The sequence below is a fragment of the Ochlerotatus camptorhynchus genome, unplaced genomic scaffold (genome assembly GCF_037179485.1).
Source record: "Ochlerotatus camptorhynchus isolate MF236.1 unplaced genomic scaffold, CSIRO-AGI_Acam_v1.1 ptg000094l, whole genome shotgun sequence".
NCBI classification, from domain to species: domain Eukaryota; kingdom Metazoa; phylum Arthropoda; class Insecta; order Diptera; family Culicidae; genus Ochlerotatus; species Ochlerotatus camptorhynchus.
In genome coordinates this window covers 4,879,618-4,900,439 of record NW_027040584.1, presented here as the reverse complement: position 1 = coordinate 4,900,439, position 20,822 = coordinate 4,879,618, and positions in this window count along the sequence as shown.

Genomic DNA, 20,822 nt, shown 5'->3' with positions numbered 1-20,822 from the left:
ACCAGATCGGTGATGGATCACCACCGAAGACGACATTCACCAGTTGCTTTTTACTTCTTTCGTCAACTTGATGGATGGTCATGGAGAGAGCTTCGACGAGCACATTGATAGGAATGTACAAAGCGTTACTACCAACAATCAATACGAAACTAACGATTTTAAATTGGCTCACTACTTGACTAGCCTATTGGTCCCAAGCAAACGATTAACGTACCCCATTCTAGTCGAAATTCTACTACTACACAATGTTTGTTTTGATTAGCTATGAAACTTGAAAGTTGAGCACGTTATTTCGGGACCTTCTAGTCTTAGAGTTACCTCTATGTTACTACCATCAGCTGTTTGACGATCGTGATTGTGATAGGTCGCAACTCTGCGCCCAAGAAAGCAACTTCCTAGATGGCAAGGATTTCAAGATATCATACAATCAAGGATATCACAAATTCATGTACCGTATGCGTGATAATGGTTGCACCATCGTACAAATAAGGTTCCCGTTTCACCTGTGCATACAATGCCTTGGTTTTCTCATACCGTAGTAGCAACAATTAATACGAAACTAACGATTTTAAATTGGCTCACCACTTAAGTAGCCTATTGGTCCCAAGCAAACGATTAACGTACCCTATTCTAGTTGAAATTCTATTACTACACTATGTTTGTTTTGATTCGCTATGAAAGTTTGACAGATAACATCAGGGGTGTGTGGATTCATGCAGAACATGCAGGGGTGAGTGAAATAGCTTGGGACTGCTTGGGACCGTTGTTCTGGTACTGAGTGAGCCAAAAATAATAATGATTTTCTTCGGGACCCAGTGGTCTTAGAGTTACCTCTATGGTAGTAGGCTGTGTATAAAAGAAAATGATTTACTTAGTTTGACAGTTGCATCATGATGAAGTGGCAGCGTATTCGTGATTTGTCCCACGCTTAAATGTCGCAAAAAGACATTTCAATTGCCGTGGGAGCGTCTCGGTGGATCGTCATAAGGGTTTTAGACCGAGAAAAGAAAGGACAACTATCTAAAGGCTATCAAAAGGAAGATTCGGGTGAATCCAGTGCGTTCAAAAAGGAAAATGGCAAAGGAACACGGGATCAGTGACTTTACGGAAGATCGTAAAGGAAGATTGCAGGGCAAACTCGAGGGCACGGAAAAAAACTCACATGATTACCAACCGCATCCGGGAGCTACGAATCGAACGATGCTAGAAAATCTTGAACTTCCTTAAGCGAAAAATTCAGGTAATCCTGTTCACCGACGAGAACATGTTTACCGTCGATCCCGTATCAAATTTCCAGAACCGACCGGTACAAGAACGTGTAAATGACCAAGCATCTTGCTAGCGTTATGGTGTTTGGATTGGTGGCTTCCGATGGCAAAAAAATGGATCCGGTGTTCGTTCCAGAAGGCGACAAGGTCAACACGGAGGTCTACATCGGGATTTTAAGTAAGTATGTTCTTCCGTGGATCAAAGAACAGTACGATCCGAAGCCAAATGTTGTATTTCAACAAGATGGGGCTCCGTGCCACACCTCGAACCGCACTCAGAAGTGGTTGCAGGAACATCTTCCGTTCTGGGCGAAGGATATGTGGCCGCCATCCAGCCCCGATCTTAATCCGCTGGATTACTCAATATGGCGCGTCATGAGAGAGAAATGGATCCAGACTACATTATTAGAACCTGCCGTGCATTCTGGAAGCGTATGGAGGCCGTAATTGCAGCAAGTGGAAACTCAATTGATGATTAACATAGTTTAAGACCCTGAGATACATCCCCCCTTTGAATAAATAAAAAAAACTCGAAAACGAAATTTTTGAGATTTTTTTAAATTTTGACATTGCTCAATGGTGCAAACATTATCTCGCATACGGTACACTAGCGCCGCGTAGTGAAAAAATTCTTAATTTCTGTCCATCAACGATAAGGTCTTGATCCACTGAACAACTTCGCCGAAGAAAGCAACTTCTTAGATGGAAAGGATTTCAAGATATCACACAAATAACGATATCACAAATTCATGCACACTAGCGCCGCACAGTGAGAAAATTCCGAACTTCTGTCCATCAACCTTTAGGTCTTGATCCACTACACAACTTTTTCGAAGACAGTAACCTTCTATATGTCCAGGATCGCGAGATATTCCATGTTGGTCCCTATTAGGTCAAATCCCATATGCTACGTGTACTCCATTTACGTGAATTCGATTTACGCGGTACGTATTACTCGCGCTCTTCGAGGGAAAGCTGTAAGTAGGTGATAAATATTATTGAAAGTGTGCTGTACGAAACATACACTCAAAAAAATCCACACGTTTGGTCGAAGTCTTTAAACACTTGATTTTTTAAATGTACAATCATATTTACTTTAAGTGTATTTCACCTTGGTTCAATGTGTTATACACGTTAATTTATAATGTTTCAAATTTTGAAATGTTGAAAATCTTTCACTATCTATTCAAGTGTATTGCACATTGAATCACACTACTGTTCAAAACAGATGGATTTAATGTGTTTTGCATTTCAATGCGATGTGAATTGCTTGCTCAGAAAGGTAAACATCGAAAACAAGAGTTGGGACTTTATCCTATCAACCCGCCTCATATATGAGAACAACCGTGGCACAGTGAGATCGAACGAAGACTCCAGCAGCAGCACACCCCAACAGTCCATGATCGAATCCCAAATCAGATCCAATAAGAAGATATGTGAAAGCTCTGCCCTCTGGCAGTTTTGTTTATATATTTGTCGATTCATTTTTAGAGTCAGTAAAGTTGAAGTCGATAAAGCAGAATATTTTAGAATATTGAACTATTATGTGTTAAGCTATTGATATCACCAAATGAGGCACATAGAATCCAAGTGTGTCACAATTCAAATCCATAGTGTTCAGGCATGATTCATAGCATAAGATTCACACATGAAATGGATGTGTTTCACAATAAGCGCAAAATTAAGTGTGAGACACATGATGATGACGTGTGGAATTTTTTGAGTGTTGTGGAAGGAGTAGACAGCAAAAGGACAACCAGGTAAACATGCCATGGCTCAGAACCCGACCGTTCCAAGCTATAATTACCAATATGTTGCCCTAGTATGCCAACAGGACCCCTTAGTGTACCATCACTTTAACCTACGGGGTGTGGTCAATACCGAATGAGGACCGTTGAGCCGATTTCGTAATCCGGTACCCCAAACTAAAGAGCCTGAATTTATAAAGAGACGACATGTCAAAATTGGAACAATCGATTACCTGTCAAAGTCATAGGAAAAGTTATTCCAATCGAGCAGAAGACCTGTCAAATGGATAAGATGTCGTCTCTTTATAAATTCAGGCTCTTTACCCCAAACTATCGTCATCAAATACCGTTAGAAAGGAAGGAGAAAACAGCAGCAGGTATGGTAGCGGAATGAAGAAGGGGCCCAAGTAGACAAGTGAAGGAAGCAGGTCAGATTAGCATACGAATGTGGGTGGAGATAACATGTGCACTGCAGTAAAGAGTCGTTTAAATGGCAAACCGACCATTCTCCTGATCCGCGGAAAAGTAAGGGAAAAGTGTGCTGACCCTAGAGATGAGTGGTCAAAAGCAGAGTCTCAACAGCCTCTGAGGGAAGAGTCACCCTCTGTGACACGCCCCTGTTATGTCGTGTCAGCCGACCATTTGTTTCACAATGCTGATTTTGAATGCAATTACGCCATAAAATTGAAATTTATTCAGTCTCATGATGAAATGCTATCAATACAATACAATATACACATCAACTCATGGACCGGGGGACCAACGATTTTATGCCTCAGAAAATCCCTTCGGCGCCGGGGGGTGAGAGGCAACCACGTTTACCACAACACCACCGGCGCCTTTGTGTAGGAGTTTTTCCGAATCATCATTTGGTGTTGAACTGTTCGAAAAGCTTATGAAAAATGTTAACTTTTGATTTATTTGGATACTTAAAAATATACAAAAATCGTAGAACGAGAACTTTTAGTCAATTTTGTTTGTCCAAAATTACGTGTGTAGTTTTCCTACACAGCAAAAAAATAATTTTGATATCACATCAAAGTGGATGCACAGCAATCGGGTCGAAAATATGGTGTAATATTACTTGCCAAAAAGGACAAAATTATCATTAATACAGTGCATAAACTGACATTACGCTGCTTTTACTGCATTTGTTTATTTTTGTGGCCATAAAATTACATGAGATTTTCGACATGATTGAAGTACATCCTCTTGGATGTAATATTAAAATTTATTTTTTGCTGTGTAGCAAGACTTTACTTTTGTCTACAATTTCTTCTCAACGTCATTTCGGTTAGAAGAGACGTTTGCATGTTACAATTTATTGAAAAATGACAAAAATGACATTTTGAAAAATAAATGCAAGTTCTAAAAGTCACACATGTGAATAATTTAATTAAAAAGTACGTATTTTCATGGAAATTTGGTTCACTTGTTCTGGATTTTGGCATTGCTCTTGAAAGTGAGGTTTGGATTTTTTAGAATATACCTAGCTGAATCCATACGAGAAGGTAGATTTTTTTTAGCATACGTAATTGTGGAAAAAACTGGGTTTGAATTCATAAAAGTTCGAATTTACATGGAAATTTGGTTTACCTGATCTGCCAAGTTGGATTTCAGCTCCACTGGATTCAGCTAGGTCCATTCTATACAATCCAAGCCTATTTTTCAAAGGGCGGCCCGAAATCCAATTTGGCAGATCAGGTAAACCAAATTTCCATGTAAATTCAAACTTTTATGAATTTAAACCGAGGGGGGCGACACATCTAAATCTCAATACTAGATCCTCAAACAATTTTACACTAGTGAATCAATCTTCGAAAATTCTTCTTTCAGTTCTCGCATCTACTTGCATCTATTTACATTTTTTGCAGGAAATCTTCAGAATCGTCATTAATCTTCTTTCTATCTATTCAGCGTGCACGCAGCTAGCCACAGCAAAACACAATCTTTCCTGTAACGTAGATAGAGTCGTCCCCCTCGATTTAAACCCTGTTTTTTCAACAATAGCGTGCCCTAAAAAAAAAATCTTTTTTCACGTATGGATTCACCGCAGTCTATTCTCTAAAATCCAAGTCTAACCTTCAAAGAGCGAGCCAAAATCCAACTTGACAGAACAGATGAACCAAATTACCATGAAAATATGTACTTTTGTGAATCTCTTAGCACTTATCTGGATTCATCCATTATTTCTATTAAATTCATTGCATTTGGTGGAGGTCGAAGGGCGTAAAATACTGCCGACTAGTGTTATTAGGATTTAGGTTATTATGGGCAATGAATCACATTTTTTTTTTCTAAAATTCGGCATTTGTAAAACTATCAAAATTTATCAAATTGTGTAGCATGGAAACGGCATTTCTGATCGAAATGGCGTCTGAGGCAAAGTTGACCCGGTTTATTGCCATTCTCTTTTAACATGCCATTTTGGAATTGTAAGGTCATCTGACCTTTCAAAGTCAGTATTGATTATTGTTGGGTAGCAAGCTTATAAAAATTTGCAAAGTGGGTTGCAAATCGACAAAAGATGAAGAACCGCTGTTCAAAAGTTATTCATTTCAACGAGACCCTGACTCGGCACATTTTGCACCAGATGCAGAGGGCTTCTAATTAACCACGCTACAAAACAAAACAGAAAGGGACATCATTTTGTTCTTTATTTTTGTTTTGGAGCAAAAAGTTGATTGTCATTGTCGGTTTATTTGTTTTGTCTAGGGACACAGCAGTTTACTGCAGTACTAGAATCGCCCGAACAAAGCAAACCAGTTTTGCGTTGATGACGACAGGAGAGATAAGGCAAGGAAGGGGGGGGGGGCAGCATTTTTCGACGAAATTATGCCAAAACTTTTCCGATTGAACTTTCACTGGAGTAATTTCCACTCACCATCTTGTTGCTGACGGAGGGGGTGTAGATTTCCGTAATTCGCACCAAAAAAGAGGGCAAAAATTTCCCGTTGTGGTCTTAGAAGTTTGCACCCCCCTCCCGGCAGAGATCGAGTATAAAACTTCGCCATTTTTTTCGGTGGAGAAATAGCTTCGAGGTAGAAGCAATCGAGAAGGCCAAAATGATAAATTGTATCAATAAAACAGGTCGGAACAAAAGCGCTGACTGTGCCCGGGTTGTGGTGAGCTAAAGGTTGTGGCCAGTGAGGAAATTAATTGAACGGGGCAAAGTTTCCTGAATGTGAGAAATCATGCTGCTAAGGAAGTGTTGGTTGCGGTTGGATTGTATCAAATAATAACAAATAGACTTTATTTACATTTCGAGATAAAGTTTCCAGCTGCTTGAAGAATTTCTGTGCGAATCTGTAGTAGATTTATTAGCAGAAGTTTCGGTTCAACGGAAGGGGAAATGTTTTTATTGCGCTGAAACGTTGACAGACGTCATTTGCACACTAGATGTCAGTGTGACAGATGAGGTACTAGCTTGCTGTTCGCTCTTTGTTCGCCTGAATGATTGATTGGGCCCGATTCAATCAACATTCCGTTGAAGACAATAAGACGGCCAATCGACATCGTTGCTTAGTCCAATAATGATGATTAAATAATAGAGCAATCCGAACGATAAATGTGACATATCCGCATACAATCGCACAATGAGCCCCCTGTGAAAGAGCCTCCATTGATGTTAATGTGATGTCGACGACGACGATGTCCGCTTATGAATAGTATCCCCCGGATACGGAATGCTACACAACAATGATAATTTATTTAGGCTTTCTCATTCCACTTCCCCCAGCTACGGATTTCTGCAACGGAATGAGTTATCGGTCTTTCCCATCCTCTAAAGCTTCTCTGAGTTTCCGATGACTACAGTTGAGTTGTAAATAGTTCGATCATAGATATCAAAGCCATATTTCATAAGATCTCCATTGAGGGACCCCTCATCTGCGTGCGAAGGCGTTGACAAAAGACCACGCGCTTTTATGGCTTCGAAAATCTTCTCTTTATCGGCTTATGCTAAACTTGTATCGGGTTTTCCCCCCACTTCAAATAGACGATACTAAGCTCGAAAGCAAAGACAAGAATGCGATTTGTTTACTACATGGTGCTTCCAGTGCGTGCGAAAAAAATAAAGATACACAAGAAGCAAGTGGAGGAATGGAATTTACGAAGATTCACTGCCACTTTTGCCCCTTCCTCCTGTTCTTGCGGATGCTGCTGAAAGATTGTTTATTCGAAATAACTCATCCTTGAGAGAAGGCACACGCCCTAATCGGAAGGAGTCCCGGGCGAATGTGTAGAATGCAGATTTATGGTTTTCTTCATTCCTACTACCCCTGCCTGTTGTCACAACGACGCCCGACACGAGGGCAACTCCGCCGACAAGAATAAATAAACTAATGTGGAAGCTCTCGTACGCAGTTGACAATAATTCCCACAATAATACCCGAGCTTGTTTGGACACTGGATCATAGGCGATGAAGCGGGGTGGCACAAATTTCTCCGTTGTTTATTGTCGGGAGAATAATGGACGCCGATTGGTTAGGTTATATTGTTTTGCGGGATTAGGGATCCGCTCGAAAATGGAAAATTGGTTTTTAGGAATTTTATGGACGGTTGAGTTGTGGCGAAGGGGTGGTGCTAGAGAATGAGAGATGAAGTCTAGATAGAGCTGGAATAAGGGCGTAACAGCTTTTGTAAACAATGACTTCTTTTGATGATTTCTAGAAAGTTAAGGATTGCCATTATGTTGGTTTGCGTCGGCGTGCCTTGAGTTCCTAGAAATCATCGATAGAAGTCATTGTTTACAAACACTGTTACGCCCTAATTCCAGCTCTATCTAGAAATATGGAATTCATTAAATCAAGATGAACATTTTGAAAGGTCCTATCTGCTTTAATCGATTCTCTTTCGTTAATGACTCAGCTGTTAAAATATTCCTTTTGTTGAGTTTGACGTTTTGGACGCTATAGTAGGGGAAACTGCCTTATTGTTGCGGTACGTTAGCAGCGTTAGAAGCCTATTGTTGTGTATGGAGGTCTCTATACACAACAATAGGCTTTTAACGCTGCTAACGTACCGCAACAATAGGGCTGTTTCCCCTAGGCGTTAAAACTTGGCCTCTCACGGCCATCGTGAAAAAAAGGCTTGATGGAGCAGATTTTAAATTTTTGCACGGTGAGATATACAGTGAACTCTCTACAACTCGATATTGAAGGGACCATCGAGTTATAGAATTATCGAGTTATAGAATAACAGTCCCACACAAAATCGTTATCACAGTAGCCATGGAATATTTTTTTTCTATGGTTATATCGATCGATATCGAGTTGTGGAGAGTGGATTGTAGGATTAAATTTTAAAAATGCTTATATTTTTTCGATTAATCTACGGGGGATAAGCCTTCAAGGGCTACTCAATAGACGTATTATATTAAATATTAAAAATTAAAAAAAAACTGATGATAGTGATTCAAATGTTGCGCCCTTTCCATTTGTTGACCCAAAATTTGCGTCTTCTTTCCGTCCGCCAGGGTTATCCAACCGCCGGCAAATTCCTCGAGCGACGTGAAAAACGAGCGGTCGTTGGTCATATGTGCACTCGCTCTGCTATCGATAAGCCATGTCACAGCCTGAACACCACCGGCGACGAAAGCGACTCCTCTACCATCCGTGTTCGCAGTTTTCGCTTTAGCTGTGCCACTTGGCTTTGGTGATTTTTCCCGTTCGTCCCGCTTCTTCATTCGGCCGGTGTCCGGGTTTTCTACAGTAGGGGTAAGTTCTGGTTTCCTTACCACGTTTCATCTCACTAGATCGTATCGCTCTCCCCCCCTTTCCGGTAGCACCGTCCCGCTCCAGTAATCGATTATACTCGTCCGCTATCTTCGACTTAACAGCATCCAGCGAAAGGTTATCGTCGGACCGACTGTCGAGAGCCAAAACTAAACTGTCAAATGACGGAGGAATGCTCCGGAGCAGCATGCAAATCTTGACGTCCTTATCCAACTTCGTCCTCTGCGTCCAAACGACCAAACAGCTGATCCATATCGAAAAGGTGTTTCTCTATGTCACCACCTTCCCGAAGGTTAACAGAACAGAGCTTTTTTAACAACTATACACGAACATACTCGTCGATTTAGCATGATACGCTTTGAGAGAATTGAATACATCGCACGCGTGAACACAATTCTTCACTAGATACAGTTGATTGTCCTCTAGCAGGAGCACTAACGTGCGCGACCGGACCTCACCAGAAAAGGGTATGGCACGCTCCAAGAGACGGAAAGTCTCAGCCCAGGTAGAGTGTGTGGCTGTGGTTGAACAGTCCGAGGCAGTAGTGCATGAGCCGCAGAAGTGGCCCAGAATAGGAATACAAGCGATTGAGAAAGGTGTTTCAAAGCAGGGTAACAAAAAGGGTGCTCCTCCGAAGCCCCCGAAACCCCCGGATAAAACTGCCCCTAAGAGCAGCACTGCCCGGAATAGACACAGGACGATGGGCGAGGCTCTCATCATCAAGACGGAAGCGTCGAAGTACGCAGAAGTCTTGAGGAAGATGAGAGCTGACGAGCGTCTTGTGGATATGGGCAACAGCGTGAGGAGCATCAGGCGCACTCGTACTGGCGAGATGCTCCTAGTGTTAAAGCGTGGCGCTAGGGACCAAGGACCAACTTTCCAGAAACTGGCAAACGAGGTCGTTGTAAAAGGAGTGCAGGTAAGATCGCTAGGCTCATCGATCACCATCCAAGTTAAGGACTTGGATGAAGTGACAGAGGCGACCGAACTGGCCAAGGCGCTCTGGGAGCACTGCCAAATCGAGGTACCGCCAACAGCGGTTACCTTGAGGAAGGGACTGTTCTCCACCCAGGTGGCTACCGTCAAGCTCCCGGCAGTTGATGCCAGGAAGGCGGCAGCCACAGGGAGGGTACGAGTGGGCTGGTCGGTTTGCCCGGTGAGCATCCCCCGACCGGTTACGGTTTGCTTTAGGTGCTTCGGTCAGGGCCATGTGGCCCGTGACTGTAAGAACACCGACAGGAGCTAGCTATGCAGATGGTGCGGCTCGGAGGGCCATAAGGTGCGAGGTTGCAAAAAGCCGCCGAGGTGCACTATATGCGCGAAGAAGGGGAAATCCCCTACCAACCACATGGCAGGTGGCCCACGCTGCCCGGGGGACAAGAGCAATGCTGCTCCGGCAAAGAGCAATGCTCAGCCATGTTCGAGGTAGCGCAGTTGAACCTGAACCACTGCTCGGCTGCCCAGCAACTGCTATGGCAATTGGCAGCGGAATGGGGAGCGGATGTCGCAATCATCTCCGACCCGTACCGCGTCCCAACCGGCAACGGGAATTGGGTCACGGACGCGTTGGGGATGGCGGCAATATGCACGATGGGGAGCTTCCCCATCCAGCAGGTAGTCGTGTCCAACTCGAGCGAGGGATTCGTGATCGCCAGGGTTAATGGAGTATATCTAAGTAGCTGTTATGCTCCGCCCAGGTGGTCTATTGAGCAGTTCTCGCAGATGGTGGACAGACTCACTGCGGTACTTGTCAGCCTAAGACCGGTGGTCATTGCGGGCGACTTCAACGCATGGGCAGTGGAGTGGGGCAGCCACCACACCAACCAGAGAGGATGCATCCTACTTGAGGCAATGGCCAAACTGGACGTTGTACTTGCCAACACCGGTTCGGTCAGTACCTACAGAAGAAATGGTGCAGAATCCGTCATCGATGTGACGTACTGCAGCCCGTGTTTGGAGGTCAACCTACACTGGAGGGTCGATGAGGGTTACACCCATAGTGACCATCAGGCGATTCGGTACAGTGTGGGGCCAGGTGAGAGGCGAGTGGCAGGAGGGAATCCTTCATGCGCTCGAGGCTGGCGGACGTCGTTCTTCGAGGAAGAGGTCTTCAGCGAAGCACTGAGGCGGGAGCGAATAACCCCGGATTTGACGGGGGAAGAACTGGTAGCAGCGCTGACAAGGGCGTGCGATACAACCATGCCTAGGAGAGCCTATCCCAGGCATGGCCATAGACCGGTGTACTGGTGGAGCGAGTCGATTGCTATCCTCAGGGCGTCTTGCCTCCAGGCGAGAAGGAGGATGCAACGAGCTCGTACGACTGAATCTCGGGAGGCATGCCGTGTCGCTCTTCGAGCGGCTAAGGCGGCCTTCAATAAAGAGATCGCCAGACGCAAGCGTGCGTGCTTTAACAGCTTATGCCAAAGCGCCAACACGAACCCATGAGGGGATGCCTACAAAGTGGTCATGGCAAAGACCCGCGGCGTGATGGCACCCCCGGAGAGATCACCAGCGGTACTGGCTCCGGTCGTTGGGTTCTTGTTCCCGCGGATCCCAGACGCGGATCAGGGAGAAGTGTCTAGAGTGACGAACAGTGAACTTAGCGATATTACCAAGTCGCTGGTGGTGGGCAAGGCCCCGGGCCCAGATGGGATCCCGGTTGTGGCTTTGAGGGCGGTCGTTGCGGAAAATCCAGACATGTTCCGTTCTGTTTTTCAGACCTGTCTGGACGTAGGTATCTTCCCAGATGCGTGGAAGCGGCAGAGGCTGGTGCTGCTCCCGAAGCCAGGAAAACCCCCTGGGGACCCGTCAGCATACAGGCCCATTTGTTTGCTGGACACCACTGGCAAACTGCTTGAGAGGGCCATCCTCAACAGGTTGTCGGCATACACTGAAGGTGTAGACGGCCTGTCAAGCAGCCAGTACGGGTTCCGTAAGAGCAGATCCACGGTGGAAGCCATCCGCGACGTCATCCAGACGGCAGAGGTGGTCCACCGGAAACGAAGGGGTATTCGCTACTGCGCGGTGGTAACTCTAGACGTGAAGAACGCGTTCAACAGCGCGTGCTGGAGGGTGATAGCCCGCTCGCTACACCAGCTCCAATTCCATAACGAACCACCTTTGCGTTCGGACGCGCTTTAGCAGCGCTCTTGTATATACTTTTAAATATCCAAACAATTTTTTATTTTTTAAAAACTGACCCGCGCGAACTCCGTGTTTATTTTATTTTAAACGTTTTTTTTTTATCATCCGACGCGAGTGCAATGAAGTGCGGAATAGTGAATTGCGTGCAAAAAGACAATCGCTTTCTATGGCGCTGCCATGGCACCTGCAACCGGACCTTTCACGCAGGTTGTGTTGGTGCACAGCGAAATCATGAAGACATTCTTCGGACCTTCATGCTGCCTTTGTGCCAAGACTGCCAGGATAAGTTCATAAATGAACTTAATCTGAAGGAACTGTCTACAACATTGAATGGCATCAAAGAAAACATTGGCAATACTTTGGAAGCAAATCACAAATTGCTTACTAACTTCAAAAACCTCAGTGCGACGCATGACGCAGTGCTTGAACACATTGAAGAAATGCTTGACAATATTAAGCGTAGCATGTCGACCGTCACCAGCAGCAACAAACTTATTGCTGTTGAAATGAAAAATGCAATTTCATCAATTTTGGACACACCTTCGGCGGACACCTGCACAGCTGTAAAAGCGGCAGCCAAATCAGCGGCAACAGCAGCAGTAGCGGCAATAACAACAACAACAACGCACTCAATTAACCAACTACCTGCAATAATTTCCACACTCAAGAATGAGTTAGCGGACTCCCAAAGTACTCTAGCATGTGAAATAAAATCTCACATAGAAGAAATGGCAAAATCTCTTTCAACACCAGCCGTCATCATTTCCAAGAATTACACAATTGACGAACCAGCCCCCAGCTGGCGACTCTTGGGAAATAAAAAAGTATGGAAGCGTGACTGGACAGAATATGACGCCAAGCAACATTCCCGCCGTCTCCAGGAAAAAAACGAGGAAAAAGCCAGACTTAGGCGCAAAAAACGAGAAAAGAAACCAGGTAACAACCCCCACAACAATACCAACAAAAACAGCGGCAGTAACAACTACACTATTGGCAATAACAACAACAACAACAACAACAACAACAACAACAACAACAACAACAACAACAACAACAACAACAACAACAAAAACAACAACAACAACAACAACAACAACAGCAACAACAACAACTACAACTACAACAATAACAACAACAACAGCAATAACAACAACATCAACAACAACAGGACCCGAAGCAGCCATCTCTACAACAGCACTGCATTACCTTTGGATAAAGAACTTTTGGCTGCTGCACGAATACAATTTTCTCGGCCACCCAAAGAAAGCGGACTAAATTTCATTAATTTCGAAAAAGGGGAAACTATTAACCCTTATCGAACTGAAAAACCAACTGAGCGAGAACACCCTCCTCTTCTGGACCCCATGCGTCCGCCAATAGTGAGACTTACTGAACAGTCCGTAACTGGCGACCAACGCTTCCTGAAGGCGCGTCTAAGGGACCCGAAAATTATGGACATTGTTCGGACCTACCTCTCCTTCCTGCATGACCAGCCATCATCAACATGTATTCGCGGAATCACCAAAACCAGTGCTATTCTAATGCTAGCAGCTGAAGGACTACCAAAAGACAGAAATCTCCTGCACGAAATTTTCCTGGACGTCCATGAAGAACTTGGAATTACTCGAAACGACGCCTTGGCAGACCTGCAATCCTACCGTACATTCCTGTCCAGTGAACGCACGCAACGGCTACAATCTACTAGGGAGGCCGCCCTCAAATTTTACAATCCTGTAAATTTTCAACGCCGCTGACGCACCTTGAGGAAGACTCATTATTTCTATATAACGATGCTCGGCATGAGACTGAGGTAACTAATAATAACAATGACCATACTTTATCAACCGACGTATTTCCAACAATTTCTTCACACAGACAGAATGCGACTGAAATTTTGATTTACTGTCAAAATTTCAATCGCATGAAAAGCCCAGCTAAAATGAAGGAAATTTATCAACATTTATTATGCTCATCCTTTTCGGTCATTTTGGCAACTGAAACAAGCTGGGACGAAAGCGTAAAAAGTGAAGAAATCTTTGGAAATGCCTTTAATGTATTCAGAGACGACAGAAATTTTCATGCAACACAGAAGAAGTCAGGTGGTGGAGTTCTTATAGCTCTTTCGGCCAATTTTAACTCAGAAATTATCTTTAAACCAAAATTTACAGAATTTGAGCATATTTGGGTGAAATCCCACATAGCCGGTGAAACGCACGTGTTCGCCTCAGTGTATTTTCCACCAGACCATGCTCATAAAAGCACTTATGAAGACCATGCTGAACAAATTCTATCTGACCTTCCTCCTGAGGTTAAAGTTCACATCTATGGAGACTTTAATCAACGCCATGCTGACTTCATTCTGGATTCTGAAAATGAATGTATCTTACTCCCAGTCGTTGGGGATAATGAAACATTGCAGTTCATTTTTGACAAAACTGCTAATTTAGGACTGAACCAAATTAACCACATCAAAAACCAACAAAATTGCTATTTGGACTTTTTACTAACGAATATTTATGAAGATTTCTGTGTGACCGAATCATTAAATCCACTTTGGAAAAATGAAGCGTTTCACACAGCAATCGAATATTCTTTATTTATGCATGAAAACCAAAGACCCAACGACTGCGAATACGAAGAAGTCTTTGAATACAAATTAGCAGACTACGAAAAAATAAAATTTAAATTAAACAGTGTCAATTGGCAATTAATTTTAAGGAATGTAGGAAATGTCGAAATTGGTATAGACGTGTTCTATAAAATTTTAACAGAAATAATTTCGGAAGAAATACCTTTGAAGAAAAAAAAGACGTAACAGAAACACACAAAATCCAGTCTGGTTTAACAGACAAATAAAAAACTTGAAAAATCGAAAGCAAAAAGCACATAAAATTTATAAAAAACGCAATAGTAGTAATAATTTATTAATTTATTTGGATCTATGCGATCAACTGAATTTAGCTATCAGTACTGCATTTGAAGAATATAATGCAAAAACTGAACGTGAAATAAAGTCCTGTCCGAAGAACTTCTTTAATTACGTAAAAACGAAATTAAAATCTGACAATTTTCCTTCAATAATGCATCTAGACGAAAATGTCGGTGATAGTTCGGAAAAAAACTGTAATCTATTCGCAAAATTTTTTCAAGAAATTTATACGACATTTTCTGAAGAAGATCGTGACCGCGATTATTTTGCATTTTATCCAAAATTTTCAAGGGACATTGGCCTCAATCAACTTCAAGTGCAGGACATTTTGCAGGCTTTAAAAAATTTAGATGCCTCAAAATGTCCTGGACCTGACGGAATTCCTCCAGTATTTATTAAATGTCTAGCAATGGAACTCACTGCTCCATTGCTTTGGCTTTTTAATATGTCCCTGGAATCCGGAACCTTCCCTAAAATTTGGAAAAGCTCATTTCTAGTACCTATCTTTAAATCTGGTCGAAAATCTGACGTACGTAATTATCGTGGTATAGCCATTATCTCTTGCATTCCTAAGCTTTTCGAGTCAATTATCAACGAAAAATTATTTCTCCAAATCAAAAATAGAATTACTGACATGCAACACGGCTTTTTCAAGGGTCGTTCGACCTCGACCAACTTACTTGAATTTATAGACTATTCATTGAATGCAATGGATAATGGAAACCACGTAGAAGCTCTCTATACAGACTTTAGCAAGGCATTTGACCGCATTGACATACCAATGTTACTCTTTAAACTGCAAAAAATTGGAATTAAGTCAGGGCTCCTGAAATGGCTTGAATCATATTTAACTAACCGCCAACAAATAATTAAATTCAACGGAAAGAAATCGAGCCCAATTCAAGTCACTTCAGGCGTCCCCCAAGGCTCTCATTTGGGACCTCTCCTTTTTATTCTATACGTAAACGACATATCTTACATTCTCAAAAAACTTAAATTGCTTATTTATGCCGACGACATGAAGCTCTTTTTGGAAATAAGAAATGAAGAAGACATCAATGTATTCCGGAATGAAATACACATATTCTACATATGGTGCAAAAAAAGTCTACTAGAATTGAATGTAAAAAAATGTAACTTAATATCATTTAGTAGAAAAAGAACAACTTCAAATATTTCAATTGCATTAGGAAATCAAACTGTAGACAAATGTGAAAGAGTTAGGGATTTAGGAATTATCTTAGACTCTAAGCTAACTTTCATAGACCATTACAATACAATTATTCACAGGGCAAATAACATGCTAGGCTTTATCAAGCGCTTTTGCTATAACTTTCAGGACCCTTACACAATTAAAACACTATATATTGCCTATGTGAGGTCAATACTGGAATATTGCAGCATTGTATGGTCTCCATTTTCAATCACGCACGAAGAAAGATTAGAATCAGTACAAAAACAATTTCTTTTATACGCTCTTCGTAAATTAGGTTGGACTTCATTTCCTCTTCCATCATATGAAGCACGCTGCATGCTTATAAACATACAAACATTAAAAGAGCGTCGTGAATATGCAATGGTTTCATTTGTAAACGATATCGTTTCGCAACGCACAGAACTTTTATCAAAATTAAATTTCCATGCACCCACTCGGCAACTCCGAAATCGAAATTTATTTGCCATAAAACATCATCGCACAAATTATGCAAATAATGGGCCATTAAACCGCATGATGGCCTCTTACAATAAACACTGCGAAACCATTGACTTTACAATGTCTCGACATAAACTAAAGCAATATTTTTATTCCATAAGAAATAACAACTCATAAAAGAAAAGACAAGAAAGCTGACACTACTTTTTTATATAAATATATATTTAAGAAAACAAAACTGTATTAATTGTACTAGTCTACGTTGGTTGACGAAATAAATAAATAAAATAAATAAATAAAAATAAAAAAATAAATAAATTCCCGGAGGGCTGTACAAGATTCCGGAAAGCTACTTCCAGAATCGTGTGTTGACGTACGACACGGAAGGTGGCGAAAAAAGCGTAAGAGTCACCGCAGGAGTGCCACAAGGCTCCATCCTGGGCCCGGTGTTATGGAACGTCATGTACGATGGATTGGAGGATAAGATTCCCGGTAGGCGTGAAAATTGTAGGTTTTGCCGACGATGTCACGCTGGCAATCTATGGGGAATCCCTCGAGGAGGTAGAGCTGACAGCGGCCCACTGTGTCAAGCTTGTGGAGGAATGGATGAGATCCAGGAAACTGGAGCTTGCCCATCACAAGACGGAAGTGGTCGTAGTCAACAATCGCATGTCAGTACAGCATGCGACGTTGACAGTCAGCGGAAGCACAATTAGGTCTGTGCGCTCTCTGAAACTCTTGGGGGTTATGCTCGATGATAAGCTCAGCTTCGGCTGCCACGTCGAGTATGCCTGCAAGAGAACGTCTATGGCTGTGGGGGCATTATCCAGTATGTTGTCAAACAGCTCGGCAGTGAATGCCAGTAAGCGCAGGCTCCTCGCTGGGGTCGTAGTATCTATCCTCAGATACGGCGGCCCTGGCTAATGTGCTTGAGGGTGACCAGTGCATACCGCACTATCTCGAGAGAGGCCGTCTGTGTAATAGCAGGGATGATGTCAATCAGCCTTATCATTATGGAGGATGTGGTGTGCTATGACGCGAGGACCGACCGCAACAACGCGCGAGTTGTGTCGACCGCGAGATGGCAATCGGAGTGGGAAAACTCCACAAAGGGGAGGTGGACTTACCGTATCAAGCTAGGTCAACAGGCGCCATGGGGAAGTAAACTTCCACCTGACACAGTTCCTGTCAGGACATGGCTGCTTTAGGAGCTACCTGCATAGGTTCGGACATGCAAGTACTCCCATCTGTCCCAAGTGTGCTGGCATCGAGGAGACCGCCGAACACGTTGTGTTCGCCTGTCCACGCTTCGAGCCAGTATCGGGCGCTATGCTAGCGATATGCGGAGCGGATACCAGTCCGGATAACATCGTTCCTAGGATGTGTGGTACCACCGAGAACTGGAGCGCGGTGGTGACTGTGGTCACCCACATAGTTTCGGAATTACAACGACAGTGGCGTGCCGAGCAGCAGTTGCCTACTGCCCGACTAGATCGATACAGTATTTATTGCTAGAGAGGCGCCATAGCGCTACAGCGGCCCCTCCCACGAAGTAATGCCTTCGGGCGGTTCCGGAGAGGTCAAGGGCCAAGCGCACAGGGTAAGGTTTGGTGGGTCGAGAGTGAAATTCTCCCATCCCACACCCTGAGTTCCTTCTCAGGTGTCTGTGAGCAGATTCCCCCCTGTATAAAAAAAGGAGCACTAACGTTGCCTTTGCACGGCGATCTACATCTTTCCACTCTTCATCGCGGTCTTTTTATTCTGGCAGGGGGTCATTCACCACGTCCCAAAGGTCATCCCGGGTGAACAACGCTTCCACTCGCACTTTCCAAAATTGCCAGGTGGATCCACCCAACTTCACGATGGTGAATTTCGTTTCAGCCATCTTTTACAGCACAAAGTTTGTCTATATTTTTCGTTCGCGGCAAACACCTCGCACAATGGCGGAACCGAGAGTGGCGACACATCTAAATCTCAATTCTAGATGCTCCGGAAATCTCACACTAGCGACTGAATCTTCGAAAAAACTTCTATCATTTTTCGCATCTACTTGCATCGAGCATCATCCTTTGGCGGGAAATCGTCAGAATCGTCACCAATCTTCTTTCTATCTAGTCAGCGTGTGCAATTGACGAGTGCACGGATGGATTTGAGTTCACTCACTCGAAAAAAAGTGACACAACAGCGGGGCCCTGTTTACTAAAAATGAACACATGAATAATACTCACGTAACATTTGAAACGGGTCTATCAACTTATGTACACAAAACTTGTTGAGCCTGTTTCGCGCGAACCGAATACGCTCACGCAAACTAACAGCACCATCGGGTTGGGGAAATTCTCCCCTTCCCGATAGTGCTCTTGGTTTGCGTGGGCATACTTCGTTTCTCGTAAAAAAGACCTAGCAAATTATTTACAAAAGCTGATAGGCCCTTTTCAAATATTACGCGAGCATTATTCATGTGTTCATTTTTAGTAAACAGGGCCCCGCTGTTGTGTCAACTTTTTTTCAGTAGATGAACAAAAGTTCACCTGTGCACTCGTCTATCTCGAATGGATAATAATTATCCTATCTTGACAGCTTGGTCAAGATAGTGCACATAGAAGGTGAGCACTCAAATCAAGGTCTCTACACTATACTTAATAGGTGAGGATAGTGAGCATTGTCGATCTCCACAAGAAGGAGGATTGGAGCAACATTTTAGGGGACAAATGAGTGTATAAGAAGAAGTTGGACGTGGACGGGAAGGTCGAGCGAATCAAGGCCAGACTCGTGGCACAGGGATGTAGTCGGCGTTTTGGGTCCGAATTCGAAGAAATATTTGCTCCGGTGGCGATGTGTTCTACCTTCCGTGTGCGGTTAACTGTTGCGGGCAGGGTTTGCTGACCACCTGTACCCAAAATATGCGTATGAGGCAACCTTCGGAGTACGTGGCGCCCGGATATGAGAAAAAAGTGTGCAGACTAAAGCGGAGCATTTATGGCTGCAAGAGTTTGGCACAAGACGCTAACGGGCATACTGAAGCAGCTTGGATTCGAACAGTGCAGTTTCGATTCGTTCCTGTATCGGAAGCGTATTGGAGAGAACGGATGGATGCATCTTTTCAAATATGTGGATGATTTGCTGTTGTGCTGCACACAGGAGGAGGAAATCAACCAGGTTGAGCAAGCTTTTCAAGATCGACTGAAGATTACAAGGCTAGGAGATGTCAGGTTTCTTCGGCATTCGTGTGTGAAAGAACTCGGAAGGTTTTTTTTGTGATTTACCCAGAGTGCTGTCATCAGAAGACTAGCAACGCGGTTCGGCTTGGACAACGCTAAAGGATCGAAGTACCCAATGAATCCGGGGTACTATAAAATGACCAAGGTTAGCCCGAAGATGGAAAGCAACGAAGAATATCGCAAGTTAATCGGTTGCCTGATGTACCTGTCAGTCAACAGCCGTCCAGATATAGCAGTGGCAGTTAGAATCCTGAGCCGGAAAGTTAGCTGCCCATCGGTGACGGACTGTACCGAAGCCAAACGCATTGTACGCTACTTGCTACACACGGTTGACTACGGATTGACGCTTGGAATGAGTGATCGATTAACTTACCCCATTCTAGTCGACATTCTAGTACTACACAATGTTTGTATTGATATGCTATGAAAGTTTGACAGATAAAATGAGGGGTTCGTGGATTTTCCTATGCTTCGAGAGGTGCATCGATTTGCTTGGGACCGAAGGCAGTACCAGAGCTGAGTTGAGCTCGTTTCTTCGGGACCTACTAGTCTTAGAGTTACCTCTATGGTACCATTACACCCAGGACTGTTGTTCTACTGGTGATATCGAGCTGCGGTATTTTTCATCGGAGTACATGGTTGCGGATATCTTGGATATTATGGAAGGAAAGTTGAATTATCATCAAGAAATTATTATTAAACTCACATGCACTGTACCATCGTAACTAAACCTGAGGAGTTGAAAAGAACTGGTTTCACTTTGATAAGACGTCAGAAAGTGTTCAATTTCACCCGATTTCCCTTTAAATTATAAACAGCCGTATCTGCTTTTGTAAACAAAGACTCAAACGTCAATTTGTCGAAACTCTTAGCTCACCCATGCAATCTTATGCAAGTATAATTTTGGGAAAACTTAAACACTCTAAGCTACGATTACCTAAAATTATCGGTATTTTTTACCAATTAAAATCGTTACTTTTTATTTAAAATAGGTGTTTAATTGGAGGCCTATTTTCGTATTTACTAATACAAGTAAAAGCACATTATACCGACTTCCGGTCAAATGGCAATAAGCTATTGTTAAATTTCCAATTTGGCCAAAGCGGCATAGATTAACCGCTCA